The 22,456-nt window shown below is 34.0% G+C and overlaps 1 pseudogene; it reads right to left on the bottom strand.

Moving 5' to 3' along the window:
* LOC120131258 lies at positions 1–638 on the bottom strand (annotated as a pseudogene).
* Between the last annotated feature and the right edge of the window lie 21,818 nt (positions 639–22,456).

The following is a 22,456-nucleotide window of genomic DNA, read 5'->3' as shown; positions in this document are numbered from 1 at the left end:
TAAATCAAACGAAATTAATCGCATCAAATTCCGTTATCATTTTTAACAAAGAAAAAGAGAGAAAGAACCCGAAGAAATCAGTTTGGATTCCCGGAAAATTGCTGCACCGAACAAGCCACCACCTGCGCCCATTGTCGCAGCCTGGTCTTAACCGTCTCAGGATCGTCGCTATTTCAAGAAAAGGGGAAAATCGAAAAAAACAATTAAAATGTAATTAATTAAATTTAATGAGGAAAATTAGTTTGATAATAAAACTTGTCTTTATCGATTATGTTGCCGCCGGCATCACTGCAAGAGCCTATCAAAGTTGCGGATGAAGTCCTCGGCAGTCGATAGCTGTATTGACGATCAACGGCGCAGTAAAACGACAAAGCGGGTAAAGTATCGGAGAGCTTCGGATCCAGTTCAGGCGAGTCCGTTTTGAAACCAAAACCTAACTCGATACAACGTTTGAGCTCCTCCAAATCGTCGTTCGAGAAGCTCTGAGACCGGTGGAGGCCATCGTCGTAGCTTTCCTACCGCCTCAACCATGCCTCGTCTCGCTCCACATCGGGAGACCACGAACGCTGCTTGTACAGAGGCCACGGTTGTTGTTGTTGAGAAGGTGGCGGAGGTGGAGGCCGGTAACGTCTCCACATCGAGTTCCGAGCCGTCGCAAGATGGTGTTTTCACTATAGCTAAGGTTCCCGAGGTATGTGAGAGCAAGGAAGAAGGAGATTTTGGTACGTTTCTTTTAAAGAGTTACTACGCGTCTCAAAATGTATGTATATCTATATATATGGTAATACATATATTGTTTGGATTTGTTTTAAACTTTTGAGTTTATACATGATTTAACCATTGAATTGTATCTATGTTCTCAATAATGTCCCAAGAGTTTTAATTTTTAAAAAATTATCTTAAATTTTCATATAATGTCTATACTATCTAGACTCTTCCCAAGTGTATTTGATTTGGCTTAGATTTTAATAAATGATAAATTGAACTTCACTGTATGATTTTTTAAAAATTGTAAATCATATTGAATGAATATCAGTCAGTTGGTCTAGTGAGATGATAAACTAGATTATTTAAGCAAGGTTAAGAGTTCAAATTTCGACATTTACGAATGGAGTAAATTGGGTTGAAAGGATCGCCCCTATAATGGGCCTCAAATCCCGATCTAAATTAGACGATCAATAGATCGGATACCAGTGATTAATTAAAAAAACTAAAATTTGTATTTGATTCAATTTTGCAGTTTTAACTATTCATCATTTTTAAACTCAAAATATAAAGAAAGCAAACTTCAATTTTAAATTAAATGCAAACATACAAGTTTAAATTCAAAAAAAATATTGTTAGTTTTATGGTTTATTTATTTCAGTGTATCTTATAACATATTCAAAAAAGAATTTGATTTGAATCGTTATTTTTACATTTTATTTTCTTCGATTTGGAACAAAAAGGGTATCATGTAAAAAAAATGAAATTGAATCGAATTATAAAATTATATATCTGAATTGAATTAAAATCAATCTATAAAGTGAAAAACTTGAATTGAATTAAAATCAATCTATAAAGTGAAAAACTTGAATTGAATTAAATTGTATAGTTCGATTGGAATCAATTTTTTTTCCAGTTTCTTTGCTCATCCCTACTCCTCCCCAACCTATAAACTCAATAATATTAATATTTAATCACCCTTGTAAAATATATTAACAATAATATCAATTAAACTACACTTAAAAAATCATACCTAAAAAATTAGTCCACGCCAATGCTTAAACTAACATTTTGTTTAAGTTAAAAAAGGATTTTATAAAAAAAATTCAAAACAATTTGACATGTGATACATTTTATCATATACTAATACAAACTTTAACCTATACTAGAATGAAGTACACTAAAATGAGTCAAGAAATAATGATGAGTACCAAAGTGAAAAGGTATGGATAATTGAAGGACTAAATCATGTAATAAGCCTAAATGATTTGGGGTTTAGAGAGTATGGGATCCCTTTTAAATTAGAGAAAATAACCTCAGTGACCAAAAATCCCATATAATATACGATTTTAACCAATTCTTTCCGGATTTGCCAAAATGACCAACAAAATCGCAATGCGATCGCTAATTCGCAACGCGATCTCCATTATCGCAAATCAGTTTCTAGATTCGCAACGCGATTATGACTATCGCAATGCGATTTTCCAATTTCACGTTGCGATTTTCCCAATTCGCAATGCGAATAAGTAAATCGCAATGCGATACTGACTATCGCAATTCAATTTTCCTAATTCGCATTGCGATTTACGTATTCGCGTTGCGATTTTCATAATTTGCGAATCTTACTATCGCAATGCGATTTACATAGCGCCATTCGTATTAACGCGTATTTTTTTTTCAAATTCCAAACACGAATTTTTTCTTAATAAATCAGAAACTGAACCGTCCACAGTAATCGTAACTCATAACCTCAAACCTAAAATCACAACACTCAGTCCCATCTCCATCTCTCACTCTCTACGGCGAAATCTGTCCCCATCTCCGAAGATTTCCATCCCCATCGCCGGCGAAATCCTCACAACCATTACAGTCAAAAATCCTCACAATCATTCAGAAATGGAAAATCAACCTCCGAGGGTTAGTTTTGTTTTATTTTTATTTTGAAATTTTTGCATTATTTTAGGTTTTTCATATTGAGATTGATGATAAGTTTACTGGTAATTTCAATAATAGATTAACCATTTCAGTTAGATTTCTTATTAAATTCATTCGATTACTGCCAATACTGCTAAACTGTTTAGCCTGTGAAGTTAGTATTTGTCTTTGTTTTGTCTTTTGGTTGAAGTAATGCAGAAGAAGAATAGTTTTGAGAATGAAAATCGCAACGCGGAAATAACTATCGCAACGAGAGAATCGCAACGCGAAATAAAAATCGCAACGCAAAACCAAAATCGCATTGCGATTTTCATTTCACGTTGCGATTCTCTCGTTGCGATTTTCATTTCGCGTTGTGATTTTCATTTCGCGTTGCGATTCTCTCGTTGCGATAGTCATTTCGCGTTGCGATTCTCTCGTTGCGATAGTCATTTCCGCGTTGCGATTTTCATTTCAACCAAAAGACAAAACAGTGTTGCAAATTTTAGTTTCAAGAATAAACTACTATTTATGTTTATTTTTTTTGGTATATCTTGACAGTGTAGTTTTTGGTATATCTAACATGGTATGTTTATTGTTTTTGTAGAAATTTTTTTCGGCTTCATTGACATTAAGGAATAAAGTTAGCCTAGCCACTACAATTGCTTCGAAGCTTTCACCTGCACAAAGAAATTTGTTTGAGGAAACCTACTTCGGGCCATGGCTGAGAGTACAGCATCCGGGTGGAGATGCTAATTTGACTCATTTGTGGCTTCAGACCATGACTAGCGATCTACCCGACAGTATACAACGTGGTGAGGAAGAGATATGGTTTCATTTTCCACCGGCGTATACTTGTTTTGGGCGGAAGGAGTTTGCTTAATCACTGGTCTACGATTCGGACACGATGATGTAGGCCGGTACACTCGTCATATCACCCGCCCATCATTGTTATCCAGGGTTTTTCTTGATGAGTCAATAGAGAAGCCGAACTTACACGTCGACGACATGAAGAAATTGTTTAATAAGAAAGATGGTTTTACTCGGATGAATGACGTCGATGTTGTCGAGTATGCCTTCTACTACTTTTGTATGCCGGCTTTTTAGGCAGAGAGGCCAGACAACTATTCCTCAGGAGCTAATATTATTGTAGAGGACCTAAATGCATGGAATCTGTTTCCGTGGGGTTCGTATATATGGAAAGCTACCTGGACTAAGTTGTCGTCTGCCTTTGATGACCGCAAAAGTTTGCGGGGCGATGGGCCTTTAAGGTAAGAATTTCTATATAATGTTTTCAAAATTATAATTAATTATTTAACAATTACTAATGTTTGTTATTATATTGTTTGTAGATTTGGATATTTGAGGCCTTTCCCGCCATGAAGACATATGCAATAAAAACTTCAAATGATATTCCCAGGGCTATTTCCTGGAAGAGGAAACGTCTGTTGGATTGGGAAGACTTAATACCATATGCGACAATAAATAATGTAAGTTAACACAACTACTATCATATATAAACAAGTTATTAATAGTAGACACTTAACTTTGTTTGAGTTTTTATATTTTTAGGAGGCCAACATTCCATTAATGAGACTGACACCCACGGAGGCTGAGCTTGCCACTGATTGGTGGCAAGCTACTCAGCGTTTTCTTGATGGCACGAATGATGAGAAGCCTCCACTTCCTCCACTTCGAGAGCCATCACCTCACCCAGAGCCATCACTTGATCGACCCGACTATACATCTCTAAAACGAGAGCCATCACCTATCCCGTCACATCATCGAGCCTCTTCTCCACCATCACCTCATGATAGGCGACCGGTAAAGATGCCACGACTTCTATCTCCCTTTTCTCCACCTCCACGGGATGAGTCAAGGGAGTTACGTGATGAGGTCAATGCCTTGCGGGAGGAGATCGGTACTCTACGCGATAACGATGGTGCATGGCGTGTGGAGGTGTCTACTTTACGTGGTGAGATTGCCGCTCTACGTGAGATGGTAGTATCGTTGTAGAATGAGGTTCATACTCTACGCAACGAGGTAAGTTTAAGATTTTCCATATTTAACTTGATGATAAATTTACTCGTAATTTCACTTAAATTAACCATTTCACTTAGATTGCTTAGTAAATTTATTCGTTGCTGCCAATACTGCTAAACTGTTTATTAACACTGTGAAGTTAGTATTTGTCTTTTGTTTTGTCTTTTGGTTGAAGTAAATTTATTCGGTTGCTGCCAATTCTGCTAAACTGTGTATTCTTTAACACTGTGTAGTTAGTATTTGTCTTTGTTTTGTCTTTTGGTTGAAAGTTTGAAATATATTTGTCTTTATTTTCACTGTTTAAATATCATGTCTGTTATTTACTGATATTTGTATTTAATTATTTAGGACCGATAAGGTGGATGCTTTACGTCGGGTTTTCTTGCACGACAGAGTTCACGCATCAGACGGCGTGCACGTGCTATTAAGTCTCCGTATACCCCAATAGTGCAAGACACCGCAAGAAGAAGCCCGACTCGCTGTCATCCCTCAAGATCCACTCCTATCGTTGAAGAGGCCCCTATCATTCCTCGAGAGTCCCCTCCCACCGTTCAAGAGGCCACTGTCATCGTTGAAGAGGTCCCTCCCACCATTCAAGAGCCCGATTCACATGGCGTCATATGTAGGATTCTTGAGAAACCCTCTGACGTGCCGGACATGATGGATTCAAGTTGGCTCTCGTATGAGTTAACGGCCTATACCATACCGGTATCTGAAGTGGAGAGGAAACAACCACCGGACACAATTCTGGATAACACCCTTTGGGCTAAGACCGCAGTTGATTTTTATCTACATGAGCGGAGCCAGGGGTGTTTCACTGACATATGCAAGCTCAACGATGATATCTATTTGTTGCTTGATCGGTCTTGGTGGCGTATTATTAGGGGTCGAAGACAATGGCTATTTCGATGGAGGGGTAAGTCTTATATTTTTCTTATATTTTAATTTGATTATTTTTTTTTAAATTTATGTAAGTTACTAATATATGTCTTTTTTGTAAAATAGCATATCGATGCGTGGGTGTCACGTCTTCTAATAATTAGGAAACTTAAGGAAAATAAAAGAAATACACGATATACAATTATGCCGACATCTTTTAACGCCGTTCACTTGAAGAATCAACGAGATGAATCATTTGCGTTGGGCAATGGACAAGCTAAACTTTATCCTGCATGGTGGGAGGTCGATAAGGTTAGTGTTTATTTTAGATTGAGTTTAAAGGTATTCATAAATAAGTGTGCAAATGAATGAATTATTACTTATGATTGCAGGTGTTTATCCCTGTTTTGGAACGTAACCATTGGCTTCTCGTCGAGCTTCAGATCCCATCCCTTAAGGCAATAGTATATGACAGCATGATAAATTACATATCATTGGCTGATTTAAGAGATATTATTAAGGGATGGAGCTCTTATTTGGCTAAATTCTTGGATGCGATAAATTATTGGACTCGTTCTGGAAACAAGAAACCAAAGAAGCTCAATATTACAGTTAGCAGAGACGAGACCGCACCACAACAAACGAAAGGACCCAGAGGGGATTGTGGTCCTCTCGTATGTTTGGCGTTGGACCGTTTGATCACAGGAAGTATAAAGTATCTACCTCCCACCGATATAGATAGAGCTGCAGTAGGCTTGTGGTTTCGGCATTATATGGCTAGATCGATATATACGAGACGCTGCCTACCTGCATCCGCATTATAAAAATGTCCATAAATAATTGGTATGTTTATAGGCTTGTGGTTTGAAAATGTTTGGTTAAGTACCTAGAATTCAATAATTTGTTGTTTGTAGGTTTTAGATGTGTAGAAAGTGTTGTTTGAGCAAATGTTTGGTTTATGCAGGTTAATCTCAGAAGTGAGCTGCGTGAAAATGATGTATGGCTGCAAAAGTTGATTCAATAGTAGAAGTGTTATTTTCTCTAAGAATTATTGCTTATTTTTTGATTGTTTAATTGATTTGTAAAAGGTGATTTGCAAAAGTTGATTTGTTTAATTGATGTTAACATAATTCTTATTTGTGCTTGTTTAATTGATTGAAATGTAATGGTTGATTTTGTTGATTTCAATATGCATTATGCTGAAGGCAAAAAGTACTATCGCAATGCAAAATGAAAATCACAACGAGAGAATCGCAACGCGAAATGAAAATCGCAACGAGAGAATCGCATTCGCGTTGCGATTTTCATTTCGCATTGCGATTCCCTCGTTGCGATTTTCATTTCGCATTGCGAAATTCACGTTGCGATTTTCATTTCGCATTGCGATTCTCTCGTTGCGATTTTCATTTCGCATTGCGATAGTAATTTCCGCGTTGCGATAGACATTAAGATGATTGCCTATTAAGTGATAACAACTGAACAGATCATAGAAATTTTCAAACTCAAGTTACTAATACATGCTTAACTGAAAATGTTAAAAGTTCACACATAAAATCTACATAATACAACGTTTGCATTTAAAAATCACCTAAGTTAACAGTCCCAAAAGGTGAAGCCAGTTGTGATTGGGATTTTAAAGATGATTGCGATTTTGATTGCCTTTTTCTTGACACCATATGAGCTTTGGATTTTGATGATGATCCATATTTTTGTAGATGAAAAGATGATTGTGATGGCACTGGTGATCCACATGTCAACCTTGTATGACCACTTTCCTTGCACCGACTACATGTCGATCTCTTCTTCTCTTCACCCTTAGACGGTATACGATCGTGACTTTTTGGTCGGCCAGGTAGCCTTCTGTCCATGGCTGGTGGCAAAACTGTTTGTAAGTCATCTGGTATGTCCCACTCAGAAGGATGTGGAATAGGGTAGACAATCTCGGCATAAGTCTGTCGATATACTTATGTAGTGTAGCAATCCATAGCGTATGTGCTTGAATCATCTTGGTTTAGATGAAGAGCAACTTTTATAACATGGCCACACGGATAACCAGATGTTTGCCATTTCATACAACTACACGTCCTTGCATTTAGATCGACAAGCCCATTTAAGTTATTATCCAGTACTTCAAACAAAGTGTTTGAACATGGTTCAACTCTCCATGACGTTGACTTCACAACACGTTTCGTTATCTTTTTTTCAGTCCATGGTGTTACACGATGTTCCAATGTTCCTGTAAATTTAAATAAATAATACTTAGTAAAATATATGATAAGTTACGAATTCAAAGAAATAATACCTGCATGGTTTCTTTTCTTGTAGTACCACTGTTGAATAGAGGCTCGAAAAAACTCCATTAACATAGTAATGGGTAATTTTCGGGAATGACGACTTAGAGCGTTGATTGATTCTGTACTATTAGACGTCATGAAACCATATCTTGCTCAAGTTGATGTACTCTTGACCATCTTTCAAACCCAACATCTTCTAGTGTTTGAGCACACTGAGGCAAAACACGTCTTAAACAGTTTATATGCTTATTGAAATCCACTTCCCGATAAGCTTTTACAGCCTTCCAGTATGTCCATTTGTGCTTTTTTATACCAGCAGACCTTGATTTTAGATTTCTATACAAATGAATACCACAAAGTCCATGAAAAGCATCTGGGAAACACCTTCTAACAGCATTGTCAACTGAGTTTGCCCTATCGGATATGATTGTCAGATTGCTAATAGGACCTATGCAATCCCTAAGATGCCCCATAAACCATGTCCATGAATCAGAGGTTTCAGATTTGCCAACCCCGTAAGCTATTGGCAATATCCCATTATTAGCATCCATGGCTACTGCTAATAAGTTTACTCCAAGGTATCAACCTTTCAAATGTGCTCCGTCAACTATAATAACTGGGCGCATGCAAGTAATAAACGAACGAATCTACAAAATAATATACACAAGAAATATAATCATTTAAATGTGAAATGCATGTAACTAACATAAATGAGTCAACAGAATTATATTAATTTACTAACCGCAGCACCAATGGCGATAAACAGCAACTCAAAGCGTCCATCTCTATCTATTTTGATATGAGTTACCGACCCAGATTTTTCAGCTTTAAATTGTGACAATAAGCTGGCAGTTAGATATACCAAAAACTACACTGTGAAGATATACCAAAAACAATAATAAACATAAAGAGTAGTAGTTTATTCTTCAAACTTAAATTTGCAACACTGTGAATTTTGTATTTGTCTTTGTTTTTTGGTTGAAGTAATGCAATTCATTCAAGTTTCAATTTGCAGAAGAAGAATAGTTTCTGAAAATGAAAATCGCAACACGAAATGACTATCGCAACGCGAATTTGACTATCGCAACGAGAGAATCGCAACGTGAAACTAAAATCGCGTTACGATTTGAATTTCGCGTTGCGATTCTCGTTGATTTAATAAGCAATCTAAGTGAAATGGTTAATCTATTATTGAAATTACCAGTAAACTTATCATCAATTTCAATATGAAAAACCTAATAATAATGCAAAAATTTCAAAAAGAAAATAATTAAAAAAACTAACCCTCGTTGGTTGATTTGGTTGATTTTCCATTTCTGATTGTGAGGGTGGCTCTGAGAGATGGAGATAGATGGATTTCGCCGGAGATGGGGACGGATTTCGTCGGAGATGGGTGAGAGAGTGAGAGATGGAGATGGGACTGAGTTGTGATTTTAGGTTTTAGGTTATGAGTTGCGATTACGGGATATACTGTGGACGGTTCAGTGTTCTAATATATTAATATTCGTGTTTGGAATTTAAAAATAAAATACTTGGCCAGGATATTAATGGCGCTTTGAAAATCGCATTGCGATTATGTATTATCGCGTTGTGAAAGTCAGAATCGCGTTGCGAAAGTCAGTATCTCGTTGCGATTTTGTATTATCGCATTGCGATAGTAAGTATCGCATTGCGATAGTCAGTATCGCATTGCGATTTTCCCAATTCGCGTTGCGATTTACTTATTCGCATTGCGAATTGGGAAAATCGCAATGACACTGTAGATCATCGCAACGCGATTTTCAACTATCGCAACGCGAAATGCAACGCGAATTTGCGATAATGGAGATCGCGTTGCGAATTAGCGATCGCATTGCGATTTTGTTGGTCATTTTGGCAAATCCGGAAAAAATTGGTTAAAATCGTATATTATATGGGATTTTTGGTCACTGAGGTTATTTTCTCTTTAAATTATATTACTTTCTTTGGGGGCATTATGTTTGTAAAATCACTAAATTTGTTGAGGTAGGTGGGTCAACGTGGGTCTACTCTAGATTATAAAATTTCAATTAATCATTCAAGGCCACATGGGTAAAGCTGTCAATTAATTGTTAGTTTTGAATTATTTACAATTTTTAGGGTAAAGTATATAAATGGTCATTGAACCTTTCAGATACTAGTATTTAATCTCTCAACTTTTAAAACTTGCAATATAGTCACCAAAGATTTAGTTCGTTTGTAATATGGTCCCCTAAATAACAGTCATTTCACTGCAGTTAGGATAAATTATATAAATGGTCACTGAAATTTTCAGGCGCTTGCATTTAGGCCCCCAACTTTTAAAACTTGCAACACAGTCATCAATTACATTTTAAACCCCAAATTCCAAAATACTTAAATTATATTCTAAACCTCAAATTTGAGCATATCAATTTTATTTTTTATATTCTGGTTATTTATCTATATTATAGTTATTTTAATTTTTGTTGGGATTTTCGGAAGCTCGAATCGACAACCGGAACGATTTGCAAAGAGGGGTCGGAACGATTTTTTGTGTTTAGGGAGTAAGGATATTGACAGATAGAAATTTGCACAGCGATTTATAGTGGTTCGACTTCTCAACCAAGTCTACATCCACTACCTTAGCTCCTGACCAAGGATTTTCCAACAAATTCACTAATTTGTTCTTTCTTTTTCAATGACAAAGAGATAACCTTTACAACTCCCTAGTTTTTCACGGGATAAACTAGAACTTTTCCCTAGCTTTTAACGGGCTAAGCTAGAACCTTTCCCCTTTACAAAATGATAAAAGAAGTAAACAAATAAACCTCTCAAAGGTAGGTGTTTACAAGAATTAAGCTCACAAGAACAAATATTTACAAGAGAAAGATGAAATAAGAATGAAAAACTTATTCTCTTGTGTTTTATTGCTTGGATAGTTGTTCTCTCTTACTTCTTCAAGTGTCCTTAGCTTGTATTATAGTTTGAAATGAGTTTGAAGTCGTATATAGCCGTTGGGGATGTTTGGAGCCGTTGGGGATGATTTTTCTACTCAAATAGGCTGCTCAGGACATGTAGTATCGGTACCCCATCAATGGGTATCGATACCCTTCATAATATTTGAATTTTATGACCGTTGGACTGTATGAATAATAACGGTATCATTACCCCTGTAGCAGGTATCGATACCCCTATAGCATTCTGGAATTTTGAGCATCGGATATTGTTCAGTACTATTCAAATAGTATCGGTGTTGGTCAAACAATATCATTACTAATTATACAATAAATTGTTATTCATAAAAACATTTTTGTGCTCAATTCCAAATTAAATGGACTTTGAATTATTTTTGAAAATCTTTTTAAAACTTTGAATAAATTCAATTCAAGTCCAAAAACATTTTGCCTTTAAATTTGTTATATCGAAACATAATTCAACAATCTCCCCTTTTTGATATAACAAAACATTTGAATTTGTTTTTGGCAAAACTCCCCCTTAATAAAATGTTTAATGAAAAAGATACCAATTGTTAACAAAAGAATATCAATTGTTAAAAAGATACCAATTGTTGGAAAATACATGAAAATGTTAAGCTCCCCCTTTTTCATTAAGAAATTATTTTTTTCAAACCAAACTTCTCCCCCTTTTTGTTATATCAAAAAAAATTAATCTTTGAAGTTCTAAAATAACATTGGAGAGTAAGTGATAAATTTGACATTTAAAATTTATTTGAAAATCAAAGCTCCCCTCAATAAGTACATTCCAAACAAAATTTAGCTTTAAAAACTTGACACTTAAACAAAATTGAATTTCAACAAAGAATAACAAACATGTTAGTAGTACATGAAATTCCATGTATCCAATTCTAAAATACTTTATGCAATATCAATTGTTGAAATTAAGTGCATATGCATAAAGTTTTATAAAAATGTTATGCATTTGAATTTTTTTTTATATCAATTGTTAAAGAGATGTCATTTTCAGTTAAACCACATGCATAAACATTCAAATTTAGGTCAAAAATTTGTAAAATCAAAGTATTTGAAAAGTTGATATCAATTGTTAGAGAGATATCATTTGCATTAAAACCAATTTTGACCAAAATTTTATTATGATGAACTAAAAATTATGAAAAATCATTAAAAATTTAAAATGTTCATCATAACATTTTTTTAACATACATGAGATTAAAAACAATGCATAATCATTTAAAATCAAAACTCATGCATGCATAAATCCAAATGAGCAACCAAATATTAAAAATCAAAACATTAAGCTTAGAGGTTTCCCATTCATTTTTCATGTGTGGCTATAGCATCTTGAATATCATCACTTTCATCAACATTGCTCACACACACCTACAAGAGACATTTATTTCGATTTTGGTATACAAATTGCTTTGGATCCTTGGACATTAGTTTCAATGCCCCTTGTTCCTTTCGGAACCCATACTTACCTAATTTTAAAATGTTTTCCTTTCTTCAAAGGACATGTATGTTCCAAATGACCATGACAATGGCAATGTGAGCATTTTGCCATATTTAAGCATAATAGGTTGTTTTTAGAAATTAATTCTTTTTCTTTTATTAAGCTTTCAAGCTTAACTCCTAACTCAAAATTTTCTTTTTCTAAATCATTTATTTTGATTTTTGAAAGCTCTAAATTATTTTTCAAAATTTCATTTTGATTTTCAAAATCAACTTTTGCTTTCAAAATCAAATTATCTTTATTTTTGAGTTTTGAAATAATTTCGTATATTTGGAATGCATGGTCTCAAATCTAAAATACAACCTATTATAAGTGTCTTGTAACTCATCAAAAGTAAATTAATTAATTTCATTTGAGTTAGAAGATACCTCTAAATCTTCATGAGTGGTCGTTAGGCATAGGTTGACTACTTCATCATCATTGGAGTCATCTTCATCACTCCAAGCTGCCACATATGTCTTCTTCTTGGAAGGTCCCTTCTTTATTAGAAGGGGACAATCATACTTAACATGTCTCATTCTTTGACAATTAAAGCACACCGGGGGACTATTCTTCTTGGTTGATTCATGTTTTACTTTATTGGAAGTCATGAATCTCTTTAACTCTTTTATGAGCTTGACCATCTCATCTTCTTGTTCATCATTATCTTCATCCGCCTCATCATTTGAATGTTGATAGCTTTCATTGGTAGATTTGAAGGCAATGCCTACCTCCTCTTCTTCTTCTTCTTGTTTTTCTTCTCTTCCCTTTCTTCATCTTCTTTCACCATCATCATCTCATGGGTGATAAGGGAACCAATTAGCTCATCAAGAGTGAGAGACTTTAGGTTTCTTGCTTCGATAATGGTCGTATTCTTCGATTGCTAATCCATTGGAAGAGAGTAGATCATCTTCCTCACAAGCTTCTAATTAGGGATTACTTCTCTATATCCCTTGAGACCGTTGACAATCACAAAAAATCTATCCGTCATAGCTTTGATGTCTTCATCGGGTTTCATCTTGAAGTTCTCGTAGCTATGGTTGAGAAGACTTTTCTTTGATTCCCCCACTTTGTCGGTTCCTTCATGAGTGATTTGGAGCTTGTCCCAAATCTCTTTGGAACTGGAACAAGATGAGATTGTTCCATATTCATTTGGGCCTAAAGCACAAAAGAGAATATGTATAGCCTTAGAATTAAGCTGAAACTTTTTCTACTATTCTTTGCTCCAATCATTGTACTTGTCGGGTAGAGAGGAGTAATTGTTTATGATCGAGTTCCAAGCTCCTATATCATAGGCTTGAATAAAGTACACCATCTTATTCTTCCAATGAGCATAATTTGCTCCATAGAAGAAGGGTGGCTTGTTGAGTGGTTGCGATTTCATAAAAGGTATATCTTCAATGTAATATGCACCGGAGGTTTAAGCCATTTCTTTTTCGGTTGCGTCAAAAATTGGTAGAGCTTCTTCGAGGATCGTCTCAATGATGTTAAGCCTTCTAACGAATTAGGCTCTGATACCATTGTTGAGATTTTAGAAAGCTCGAATCGACAACCGGAACGATTTGCAAAGAAAGGTCGGAACGGTTTTTTGTTTTTAGGGAGTAAGGATATTGAAAGATAGAAATTTGCACAGCGATTTATAGTGGTTCGACTTCTCAACCAAGTCTACATCAACTACCTTAGCTCCTCACCAAGGATTTTTCAAAAAATCACTAATTTGTTCTTTTTTTTCAAGGACAAAGAGATAACCATTACAACTCCCTAGTTTTTCATGGGATAAGCTAGAACATTTCCCTAGCTTTTACACAGGCTAAGCTAGAACATTTCCCTTACAAAAGGATAAAAGAAGTAAACAAATAAACCTCTCAAAGGTAGGTGTTTACAAGAATTATGCTCACAAGAACAAATATTTACAAGAGAAAGATGAAATAAGAATTGAAAACTTCTTCTCTTGCGTTTGATTGCTTGATAGTTGTTCTCTCTTACTTCTTCAAGTGTCCTTAGCTTGTATTTATAGCTTGAAATGAGTTTGAAGTCGTATATAGTCGTTGGGATGTTTTGGACCCGTTTGGGGAAGATTGTTCTACTCAAATAGGCTGCCCAAGACATGTAGTATCGGTACGCTATCAATGGGTATCGATACCCTTCATAATATTTGAATTTTATGACTGTTGGGTTGTATGAATAGTAACGGTATCGGTACCCCTGTAGCAGGTATCGATACCCTTGTAGCATTCTGGAATTTTGAGCATCAGATACTGTTCAGTACTGTTTAAACAGTATCGGTGATGTTCAAACAATATTGTTACTAATTATACAGTAAATTGCTATTCATAAAAAACATTTTTGTGCTCAATTCCAAATTAAATGGACTTTGAATTATTTTTGAAACCTTTTTAAAACTTTGAATAAATTCAATTCAAGTCCAAAAATATTTTGCCTTTAAATTTGTTATATCGAAACATAATTCAACAATTTTGCATGCTATTTTTTGTTGATTATATTTTGGCCATTCATGTTTCTGTTATTTATTTTTAATACAATTTGGTGCTATTTTTTATTTTTTTATCTATATTATATTAATTTTGCATGTTGTTTTTTGTTGATTATATTTTATCTATATTATAGTTATTTATTTTTGTTGATAGTATAATTTTTCATAATGATTAAAATATATAACTACAAAAATAATTGATTACAAAAAACTTGAATTTTATTATCTAATGTGATAATTTTTTCTATAAAAATAACTATAAATTATAATTACAAAACTTATCAATATAAATTTTTGAAAAAAAAGTAGAGAAAAATATTTATCAAAATATATGTTACACTATAATTAAAATTTATAACTACACATATAATTTGCCAAAAAAATGCGAATACCATTATTTTTGTGAGAATTTTTTTGTAATAATTATAAACACTTATAGTTACGAAAATTGTTACTATATGATTTTTTTAGCACAAACAAAATATGGAGGAAAATCTTTATGACAATATATTTTGTTTCTATATAACATTTTTGACACTAAAAGATAGGGAGAAATGGTTTGATAGACTAATTTTTCATAATAATTAAAATATATAAGTACAAAAATAATTTATTACAAAAAACTTGAATTTTATTATTTGATGTGATAATTTTTTTTCTATAAAAATAACTATAAATTATAATTATAAAAATTGTCAATATAATTTTTAAAACAAAAAGTTGAGAACAAATAGTTATGACACTATATGCTATCACTATAGTTAAAATTTATAACTACAAATATAATTTGTCACAAAAACGGGAATAGCATTACTTTTTTGACAATGTTTTTTGTAATAATTATTAACACTTATAGTTACAAAATTTTCATTATATGATTTTTTTGGTGCAAAAAAATATGGAGGGAAATCTTTTTGTCAATATATTTTGTCACTATAATTAAAACATATAACGAAAAAAAATTTACTAAAAACTTGAATCTCATTATTTGTTGTGACAATTTTTTTGTAACAATAATTATAGCTTATAGTTACAAAACATATCACTATATGATTTTGTTTTTGTAAAAAAGTTTGGAGATAATCATTTGTGACTATACGTTTTGTCACTATAATTAAAATATATAATTACAAACAAAATTTGTCACAATAAATCTAAATCTCATTATTTGTTGTGATAATTTTTTCTATCATAGTTACTAAAACTTTTAGTTACAAAACTTGTCACTATATGCATTTAATTTGGCACCAAAAAATGGAGGGAAATATTTGTGACAAAAATTCGTAATAAAATTTATTTTGTCACCATATGTTACACATATTTACTAACTGTGACAAATTATTTGACGATTTTAACTTTTATCATAATTGTATTCTTTTTTAATTTAATATGATGATTATTTATTTTGTCATAAAAAATTACTAATAGTGACACAATTAAATTTGTCATAATAATAGAAATTTCTTGTAGAGTCACCACTGCTGGCTACGACATCACTACTGGCTATGGCACTACTGCTGCTACATTCACCACCATACAATTCTAGAGGGTTTGACTCAGTTACAGGAGAACCACTTTCCACTGGTCCTAACGGGTAATTTCCCAGCCCCAAATCATGACCTCCAAAAAGGACAAAATAGCCACCTTCGACCAGATCTGTATATTTTGTAGGGGTGTTGAAAGTTTCGAATAGGGACCCAAGACAATAGAAGCAATACTTGAGGAGTCGTCACCAAAAGAATGTCTTGCTGACACATGTTCTGCAACAACACTTGATGAACTTTTAGTAAAAGGATGTCTTGGCGGAACATAATCTATGGAAGCACTTGAGAATTCACCACCAAAAGGATGTCTTCGCGGCACCTCTTTTATTCCAGCACTTGATGGGTCACTTACAAAAGGATGCCATGATGGCACATGTTCTGCAGTAGCACTTGAGCTGCCACCATAAGGACCTAATAGTCCTCCTTTCTACCCTGAACCAAATCAAAGCATCAAATTCATTTAAGTTAATTCCATTAATCATATTTCCTTTATGCATTTGAAGCATTAATTGTCCCACCTTTGCTTTCTTGTTATTGTGTAGCTTCAAAAGCTGATCTTGCACCTTGGAAAGCTTTTCTGTCGCGTACGTCTCCATGTTCATCATTTTTTTCGCGTGTTCCAGTTTCGAAACAAGATAGAACTTTTTGATAAGTTATAGAACTTTTTGATAAGTTGTTTCACTTCATAAGGTGACCGCCACGCCCTTAGCTCATGTTCTCCTAGGCTATACATGAGAAGCTTCTATGCCACATAGAAATGTCAGGTCCTCGACCTTTTTTGACAAATCCTACCATCCGTTTCTTGAGGCTAGCTCGACGGGAAGTATTGTTGGTAATCCAAGCCAGTTTAACATTTTTTCTTGCCATTTATATTGCTTTCCAGACTTTAACATTTTTAATTGATTTGCAAGCAATATTCTGTCTTGCTCTTTAAATTATTTCTAGCAAAGGGTGACGAAAAGATTACGATTGCTTGAAAATAATGGCTAATGAGTGCTTTATATAGTGAGTAAGGTGACACAAATCATTGACGGTCAGAATAGAGCATATCCATTAAAGGTAAATAAAAAAGTTGGTTGGATAATCCAATTCATTCTTATTATGGCAAGTAATTCACCGTTATTATAGTAATATATCTGTACTAGATTTAGCGAAATTGTGTGTTTCTGAATGTTTTTGAATTTGTGCTAATCAATAACCTTTAAACAATGTAATCACCATTTTTTTTGTTTTTTATATAATATTACTTTATAATTAAAATAGTAATATAAAAATGTAATATTGTTCTTTTTGTTTTTTTAGCATTGTTGGGGTTATAAAAACCCCAACTTTCATTGTAAGAAAGGGAGGTTAGATTTTCTAAAGAAATTGCAGAACGAGAAGGTAGATCATTTCTTTCTTTATTTGCTTCTTTCGTTCAAGCAAGCTTGGTCCATAGGGGTGAGTTCTTGTCGGACGGTCGAGTTAACACCACCGTAGGTGGCGTCATCGGGGTTTTGGGCTGCCATTTTCATTTATTGGTAAAAAAAGGAGATAATTAGTGAACCCATATTATCGTTTTCGAAATCAAACCAAAACGGGAGAGACCGTTTAACTTTTCAGTCCGGCTTCCTCATCTGAATTTTGACTGGCCATCGGTTTTAAGAGGCCGAGAGGTTCACGTTTGGGGCTTCATTTTCGGGGCTTGGTTTGCGAGTGATGAGCGAAAGTTAGGGGGCTTTTGGCATCGTTTAGGTCGTCACCGATCGGGTTGACGCCGATCGTGAGGGAGCGAGGTGGTCACCAAGGCTTGGTGGCCGGCGTTGAGGCTTGTTTTTTTTAGCCTTTCGGCTGCACGAAAATAGGGAGAAAGAATGAGTGAGAGAGGTGGTTGAATGGTGAGTGTAGGAGCTTAATTTTAGGTTATATAAAAGTTTTGGGGAAAATCACGTTTTGGTCCTTTCAGTTTCGGCGCCTATTCATGATTTGGTCACTAGTTGTAGGGGTAAATCACACTTAGATCCCCCATATTTCAACGCCTTTTTGCACTCTGGTCACTTTTTTTATTTCGAATATACATATGATTTTACTAACTTTTAATTTGGTCACTATTTCTGCTATGTTATTTATTTCGAATTAACTACTAACTTTTATTTTATTGCATATTAACTACTGACATTTATTTTTTGTTGATATTTGATTCGACCATGTGGTGACCTGATCTGCGGTATGATCCAGATTATTATGGTCTAGACTCTATTAACATCTAACCGCTAATTTATTATTTATTTATTTATTTTATATTCTAATCATAGTACGACCTTGCGACGACCCGCCCCGGGGTACGACTAGCATTATTTACGGTCCGGGTTAAACATTAAAAAATTAACACTAACATTTTATTTATTTGCTCTTTTATTTTTGTTATTTAATTTTATGCACTTTAAATTTCTATTTTTTTTACTTTTTATTTATTTAATTTCAGTCCTTTAATTTCATTACTTTTTTTTTTTTTTTTCCTTTCATTTTTAGTACTTTAAATGTAGTCTTTTAATTATTACACTTTAGTTTTCGTTTATTTTATTTTAGTTTCGTAAATATGTATGCATGTTTCATATTTTTCTATTTAGTGTCTTATTTTGCTATCTTGCATTTTGGTCCTAATTTAGATGACCATATCTTTAAGTTTGCCTTTTAAATTTAGATTCCTCTTGATTTAGTCCCTAGAGCTTTTAATTTATTCAGATTAATTAATTAATTAATTAAAATTAATTAGGATTAGTATTAGAGCCTCAACTTTAGATTAGATTTCAATTTTGTCCCTTTAATTTAAGGAGTAATTTCAGTTGGCCCTCGCTAAATGCTCAAGAGACCATATTGATTATTCGATTCAATACAACAACAACAACAAAACCAATTCCCATATGTATGGGGTAAGGGGGAGGTAGGGTAGTAGGCTGCCCCCAACGCCAGGTTGAGAATAGCTTCCGTGGTAGACCTCTGCCAGTCAGAAAATTAAAAATATAGATAAAATTCAATGCATGTATAGATAATTACATAAATACATAGCTAAACAGTATTCATATGCAGTCATTAATATCATATGTGCTTCTGTAATGGGGAGTAATCCCTGCAAAATAATCCCTGCGAAAGAATCTCTTATATAGACAGAAACAGAAGACCCGGCTAAATTTAACAGAGGAAACATGACGAGAATGATATACAGAAGTCAACGATAGCAAGCCCAGTTCTAATCTTGATTATTCGATTCAATAACTGGTTAAAATAAGTAGGATGAATATTATAGCCTACAATTTTAGGTTTATGCCTCTAGGTTCTTTAATTTTCATAATTTGACACTTTAAGATAGATAAAACATTAATCTACCCTTAGTTTAATTAGGGTCAATAAAAATTGTTTGATTGCATCTTATTTTAAAACCTAAGACAATGTTCACTTATTAAGAAGTCAGTAATATATCTCCCACAAGTATGCTCAAGGGTGACTACTGGTGATTTCCGAAATAGGTCGATATCCTTTTGAAGACCACATCATGATTTCTAAAATATCGAGGCAATGTTAGGTTATTGGACACAATAGATGATCTATCGTATTCATGCTAGAGGGCGAATGTTATTGGTTTTAATAAATAAATACCATTTTCAATTTTGAATCTGTAATGATTTTTAATTAGATAAAGTTTAAACTCAAAAATTTCAATTTTAAATATAGGATAATCAACTAGGTACGAAATTTTGGCTTTGTGGGGGTGCTAATCCTTCCCCATGCGTAACCGACTCTCGAACCTATTTTTTGGTTTTCATTGACCCTAAACTTGGTATTTTGATAAAAATAAAATGTTTTATTAAAATCACAAATTTTTTGGTGTCTCGATCGCACCTTAAAATGATTGGTGGCGACTCCTCACATTTCAACATCTTTTCAAAGAAAAACCCCTAAGTAGGTACCTGTTTTCACCCACCTGGGTGAAAAACGGTGTCAACAGCTTGGCGACTCTGTTGGGGATTTTTTTAACAACTTGAGAGTCGAGCCACGAGTTGGTTACCCTATATTTAGGATTCTGAAAATTATTAGTTCGGTCTTATTTAATTTACAGTTCATTATGTTATTTCAAAAAAGAAAAGAAAAAAGAAAAAGATTTTCTCTCCCGTTAATGCTTACACTTCTGTGAATAGTTAGGATTGTTACATATCATAGCTCTAAACCCGAGCTTAACCCTAATCTATTTAAGTGGGGAAAAGTCACACCTCATTGGGAGCATTGGGCTACCTTGTGTGGGTCTGACAAATTACCTCTGAAAAACATCCTAAGTTGTCTATCCAAATATCAGTTCCAAGATACGTTTTTAGTAGTGTGATCCCCTAAGTTGAATCCGATTTGCAGGTCTTTAATGGGCTAGAATTGGAGTCAACCTTAGCAGGTTGAAAAGATGGCTTGGGAAACCTTTGCTAGAACCTAACCTCATGTAGAGAATTTAGTAAACCTACCCCGCTATAGCTATGTGGATAACCTAGGAGAACTAGAACGAATGCAATTAGGACTTTTAATTTTCTTTGTATGCTTTAATTTTTAGTCTCAACTTTGAGTCATATTTAATTATTTTTTTTCTAAGCTTACATTTCTTTGAATAATCATTTTAACTAACTTGATTCTTTTTGTCTTATTTCTACTAACTTGATTTCCTTTTGTCTTGTCTTGGGCTTTGTTGTATTTTTGCATGAACATGATGTATCCTTCTAAGGTATTGATCCCTTAAATAACTAATCTTTTAGAATGTTCTTGAAAAACAATGGTCACCATAATGCCTTTCATTGGGTTAGATAAAATTTTGAAGATTATCTACGTCGATCAAGTAACATCAAGAGATAGTTTACCTATTAAGGAGACAAGCCAGACATCTACCTGCTGAGTTAACAAGTTGGACTCAAGAAGATTCGACGCTGAAGCTAATAGTTGAAGGTCACGAACCAGCTCAATAAATTTCTGATAGTAGGAGATAAAGTAAAAGCTTTGAAGATTTTCAATAAGCCTAAATCTGATGAAAGACAATGCAATACCCAAATGTTCACAGGAATTGAACAACTTGCAGATGGACCAAATTTTCACTTCCCAGTATAACGAGACATTGTCAATTTTTCAAGAATTGTTTAAGGAATAATTATTTTTGGGATCAATTCATTTTTTGCATTTTACATTTTGCATTTTGTATTCCCATTTTTGTATTTTTGCATTTTTATGTGTATTTTTGCATTTATATGTGTATTTTTGCATCTTTACATTCGCATCTATACATCATATATTACATAATATATATTGTATCTCAACATGTATTAATCATGACAACGTGAGAGTAACTCGTGAAGGATACTGTGACAGAAGTTCTGAAAGCAAATTGAAGTTACATGGGGCGTGTGTATAGAAAGATCAAAAGCGATGAATAAGATATTAACACATGTTAGTAAGATCGAGAGAATCCAGGAACAACTCGTAAGGACCCTACAAGAAATAATTAATGAAGCAAGGAAGTTCCAAGTTGAATATAGAGAACAGATGTCCAAGTTGATGAGTATGATGACTAAAATGATATATGGGGAGAAGACGTTAGAGGACTCTATTATGCAAGAAAATATGAAGACTTTGAGTGTAAATCTAAATGTTGGTTACGCATCCAATGCGATGACAACAGATGATCAAGATCCTGTTATGGAGTATGATAATCCAAGTCAATTCCAAAAATCAGGTATGATTCTAGAAAATGTGACAGAGATCATGATGGGAAAGCGAAAATTGAGGTTCAAACTTCTAACACAAAAGTTGAATCTCACTCTAAGAAGAGAGACATAGAGGAAATTCAAATGACAGTAAAAAAGGCTAAAAGGAACAAGAAGAAAAAGAGGAGGATACATTTCGTTCCGATTCTAGGGTCATATTCAGATTTGTTACCATTTCTCTTCAAAAGTGGCCTTCTAGCACCTATTCCTCCAAGGCCTAATACTTATTTGCGTTCAGATTGAAGAGGTGTCAAAAATTCATGCAACTACCATTCTAAATATTTTAACCACTCTATGGAAAGTTGTACGGTTATGAGATTAAAGGTTCAAAAATGTTGGGACCGTCGACGCACCCTACGGTGCAGC

The sequence above is a fragment of the Hibiscus syriacus genome, unplaced genomic scaffold, assembly GCF_006381635.1.
Source record: "Hibiscus syriacus cultivar Baekdansim isolate YM2019G1 unplaced genomic scaffold, ASM638163v2 tig00110551_pilon, whole genome shotgun sequence".
NCBI lineage: Eukaryota > Viridiplantae > Streptophyta > Magnoliopsida > Malvales > Malvaceae > Hibiscus > Hibiscus syriacus.
This window is presented reverse-complemented; position numbering and strand designations above follow the sequence as displayed.